General features: G+C 40.6%; 1 long non-coding RNA gene across 1 annotated transcript in view; it reads right to left on the bottom strand.

The window, feature by feature from the left end:
- LOC104291441 overlaps positions 1-4,954 on the bottom strand; it is a 21,012-nt gene extending 16,058 nt beyond the window's left edge. Inside the window, exon 1 of the long non-coding RNA XR_717917.1 lies at positions 4,887-4,954. This is a non-coding gene — a long non-coding RNA (uncharacterized LOC104291441). The remainder of the gene's footprint in view (positions 1-4,886) is intronic.
- Positions 4,955-4,998: the final 44 nt, after the last annotated feature.

Genomic DNA, 4,998 nt, shown 5'->3' with positions numbered 1-4,998 from the left:
AAAGTGGCAGACCTTTGAGGAAGGGAGACAAAGTGTGCGGGTGCAAAAACGTCACATGCCGTAGTTCACCAACTTAAAATAAATCAGAGTTTTGCTTTGTTTGGTTTTGTTTTTCAAGTGCCAGGGAAATGCGCTTCCCAAAGGGTGGCTTTCGAGTTTACGGGCACCAAGGTGGAAGTACGAAGTGAAGACATGCCAAAAATCGTCAGGTTTTTGTAAACCCTTCTTGAAAAAGTGCATGTGTTTTTAGTAAAAATGCATATCTACCAAATCTCCACTGACCACGGGCCACTTGCGTACGGAAAGTCTCAACAATTTGCAGCATCACTGCTGTCATTTTTGCCTTCTTCCACCCACCTCCCCAATTTTTTTTCCTTGGGAGACATACAGCACCACTGCATTAGAACGTACAAGAAATGAAAACAGTGAGTACGACTGATATAGATCCATTGACTTTTTATTACAAATGTACTTGATCACTTGGCTTCAAAAAAGTTTAAATCAACCCCTATTTTCTGTACGCCAGTACAAAGTAAAATCTATTTTACAAATTAAATACCTAAAAATTTGACAAAAATATTAAAGTTTGATGGAAAAAACAGTTATAAAAATCTTAAATCCCCTTTTAAGAAGGTAAGAGATAACATCCCCTCCCAACCCCACAGTCCTGTTATACAATATTAATAGTCGTTTTTTTTTTTTAGAATAGGTAGGTATATCTCACTGTTAGCATACAAGTCACTCTAATAGCTTTATCTGTATATACTCCAGTTAGTGCATGAATGCCATCTGATTGAATATAATCAACTATCTTTAACTGATCCCTAATTTACATTTCATAGCTTGCATAGTTTGAAGGGACAAAGGTTACACTACAGCTAATCATAAAAAAAGGTGGTTACAGTGCTATTTTTAAAGGCAACAAAGTAATTGCTCCCCTCTCCCCCCCGCAAAAAAAAAAAAAAGAAGTTATCGGTCAGCTCTGAGCAGGGGTTAAAATCCCTGGCAGGTTTCTGCCCCGCGGGACCAGGGGGTCTCTGCCCCAGCAGCCCCTCTGCGCCTCCCCGTTACGGGCGGTGAAACCGCTCCCCGGCCAGCACGGCACCAAGCGCGTTATTTCAACCCCTGCAAGGGATACGCAAGAAAGTGACACTGTCAAGTATTTTTTTGTTTCCTTTTTCCTTTTTTTTTTAAATTGAATTTTTCAAAAGAAAAAGAAGTCTCCCTGTTGCATATGGGTACGCTCGGTGAGAAGCTGAGTGAGCAGCCTGTCAGCAGCCAAAAGCAGAGTTTCTGGCCAGTGGCCCCAGTGGCCCGCAGGCTCTGTCTGGCTGAAGCCCTGACCCCCCCTGGCACCACCGACGCCAGGACGCTCGACCAGTCTCTCCTGCTACTGGCGGGGGGCGGGGGGGGGGGTGCTTCAGCATTTCCAGCCGGGCCACAAAGAAGCGGTGGGAATCAACAGCGGATCATTCTGTTTCTTTTTTTCCTTTTTTATTTAACTTCTCAGAGACAGAGCGATTTTACTTTGTTGTTGTTTTTTTTTTTTTTTTTAGGCAAACCAATAAGGACTTTGAATTTGGATTTGAATTTCCATTAGCGTAAAACCACTTAAAGGGCAGCTGTATTTCCATAGTAAATTACTTGACAGTGTCCCTTTAACTTAAATAAAATAATGTCAGTATTGCAATGAATTTCAAGTTTTCTTGCACATAGTCATTATAAAGTAGTTTTTATCATGCTCTTGGACCTATTCTACAAGACATTTAAAAGCATATCATCAAGGAAAATGTAAGGCATACTTCTCAGGAATTAGGTATCTTGGCACATTTGAGCATGCTGTCTTTTTTTTAAAACAACACATATGGTCAAATATACCTTTCTTCTTCTAACATTAAACAGGGTTTTCTGTACTTTGTTTCAAATACTGAGATATTAGAGCCTTGGTAAAGTACCGAGCACCTCTGGAAAAAAAAATATGTAAAAAAAAGAAAAAAAATAAATCAAAACAAAACCAGAAGCAAAATCCCATGAACCTTTACAGTCATTTTAGTCTTTCATTATCATCATTCATAAAGTCCTAGAACATACATAACGTGCGTTAAAAGAAGAAAAAAAACCAAAACAAACAACCCAAGAAAAACCAATGAAACACGCAGAAGAAACCCAAAACGAGACAAAAACTGACCACAAGTTCTCGGACACTGTTCACAAGACTGCCAGCGGGCTGTTACAGGCTGTACTGGTTTGACTGGAACCACGCGGCCTGTGCGCTTCTCCCGTCAGCCGGATCCCGGGCAGGATCCAGGCGGCGCGCGGGTGAGGAAGACCTCGGGGAGCTGCCTGCACAGCTGGTTGTGCTCCCTGGAGCCGGGAGGGAAGGAAGGGAAGGACGCTGCCGGGCTCTCACAGCCTCCCGCCACTTACTGCGGGGAACACGACGCGGCAGCCTGGAACTAAGAGCACCGGGACCGCATCTGTCGGCAGCGCGACAACTTTGGGGAGGGCGGTGAACAGCAGGACCGAGACAATCAATCAAGTAGCAAAAAACCCCAAAGCGATTAATTTCCTCATTATGGCTAGCAGCATGGAGAATGCAGTCCCGTACACGTCACAGTTGAAGTACAATAATCTATGGAACTGCCCATCCAGACCCTCCGATTCCAAAGCAGGTTATCAGACAAAAGTTTACATGCAATTGAGAACCATTTCACATGTCACATTATGGACTCCGAAAGCTTATTTTACTACTGGGAAATAGGAAAGTGCACATTAAAGCAATTTTAAACATTTCCAGTGATTGTTTAAAAGGAACAGAAACACCTCGCTACCAGCATCTCGTATTTAACTTTCTGCAAACACTAACAGCAAACTTCTTTAAAGGGAAATAATGCATCGTACAATGGAAACAGCTTGTTTCGACACTTACAGTACATCTCAAAAAAAAAAACAAAAAAGAAGAAAAAGGGAATTATAACTTCAAATGGAAATGAAAAGACAGCAGGAAATTAAAGACTCCTTAAAACAAGCTGCTTTTTTTTTTTTTTCTCCCCACCCTTCCAAAACTCCATCCTTGACCATCAGGAAAGAAGCGCAGGCAGCTCCTGCTGGTACAGGTGGTGCCTTCTGTACCCAGCAGCTAGGTCTACCAGACGGCTAACTTTGCCAAGAGTGTTAAGAAAAGGATGGCATCCCCAAAATACCAACATCCGAGTGGAACAAGGTCCTAGTTTCTCTGAAATGCTGTCTACTGAATTCTGGCCAAGAAAAGAAAAGAAAAAAAAAAGTTTTGTTTTCACTGTTTAAGGCATCTTTTTTTTTTTTATAACGTTTTCTCTTCACTCGTCATGATGATAGTCATGCAGCAGTTTAATGATAAAAATATATTAATATTTTACTGTACAGCAGCAAAAAGTTAGTCAATTAAAAGCACACCAAATCTTTAAAAGAAAAATAACCAAAAACCAAACCAACAAAAACAACCTGTAAAAGCCTATTATTATTACTATTATTATTATTACAGACAATTTCAATTTGGAGAACACACCTGGACAGGTTAGTGTTCCGACAAATCTGCGTTTCCCTACCCTAGGCTTTGAGCAGAGCTTGCGAGCGCGCACACGCGCGCACCGGCAAGGAGGCTAGGACAGGGAGGGACGGGCACGGCTCGGCTTGCCAGGTATGTAGCCAGTAATAACTAGCACCGCAGCTACATGGAAATCCGTTACAGACACACACCGTCTTGGCTTTTCGCTTCACACCAAAACGCCGAACACCATGGCTCAGTAGGATTACTCGGCAATTGCGTCGCACCGATTTCTAACAGGCCTACAGAAGTTAACGGCACTGGCAGGGATCAAAGCGTAGGCTGGGACCTCTCACCAGTTGAGGAGATAGTGCTAGCGCCAGTGGCAACACGGAAACTACCTGCTGTCCAAAACCAGGTTGACTGGAAACCGCTGCACGTCATGTTAAGTACTTTCAGTACACAGAATAAAAAAAAAAATATTATGAACAATACAAGTACATCTCATATACACAATAATGACAATATGCCTACTCAGCTGTAAACCAAACAGGTGCAGAAAAAATATTACGGGAGGAAGTTCTTTACTTTTTGTTTTTTCTCTCTCTCTCTTTTTTTTTTTCTTTTCCTCTTTTCTTTTTTTTTTTTTACTATTTGAATAACTTTGGTTCAAACGTAAAAATCACAAGTTAGCAAATTTCATTTAAATGCCTTTTTTAATAATTTTTCTTCATGTTCACAGAAGTTTCACTGACCATTTTTATATGTTTAAGGTCCAGATGCAATGCATATTGTATAAAAGAGAGCACTTATTGTTTACCTTGCATGAATTAAACCTACGTACCTTTTAACTCTACAAACTTCTGCATAACATTTAGACAAAGCTCAGACACACAGCATGCCTAGCCCTCATATATATATACACATCTCTAATCACAGGTATATAGGGTGTCAAATATACTATAGTAACCTCCATGTAAGGTTTGAAATTTGGTAACAAAATGAGAAGAAAAAACTAAAAATATTATTTTACGTGTTCTAAAATATCTCTTTTTCTTTTTTTTGTGCTAAAGTCAAATGTTAGCTCAACATGAAAAGGACTTTTTTTTTATATAATTCAGCAATATTATAATCTTGACCATTTTTGCAAACACTTTTAATAATAATAGCTTAAACGTGTACAAAAGTTCTCGGTTAATTAGGGAAATAAACACTCAGTTCTTTATATTTTTAATCAAGTAGGAAACACAGTTCATATATAATGTTATTACTTTTTTTTTTACTTTTTTTGTGTGTTTTGTTGTTTTTTTGTTTTGTTTTGTTTTGTTTTTGTTTTGTTTTGTTTTTAGCAGCTGCTTACTGTTTGATACGGTGGGTAAAGTGGAGGAACATCCAGCGATGGGTGGCGGGTCGCAGGCGCTGCTGCCGGGCGGCGGGGGGGGCTCCGGGGCGGGCGGCGCTGCCGGGGCGGG

The sequence above is a fragment of the Charadrius vociferus genome, unplaced genomic scaffold, assembly GCF_000708025.1.
Source record: "Charadrius vociferus isolate BGI_N301 unplaced genomic scaffold, ASM70802v2 scaffold828, whole genome shotgun sequence".
NCBI lineage: Eukaryota > Metazoa > Chordata > Aves > Charadriiformes > Charadriidae > Charadrius > Charadrius vociferus.
The sequence above is the reverse complement of the archived record's forward strand: the minus strand, read 5'-3'. Positions and strand labels throughout refer to the sequence as shown.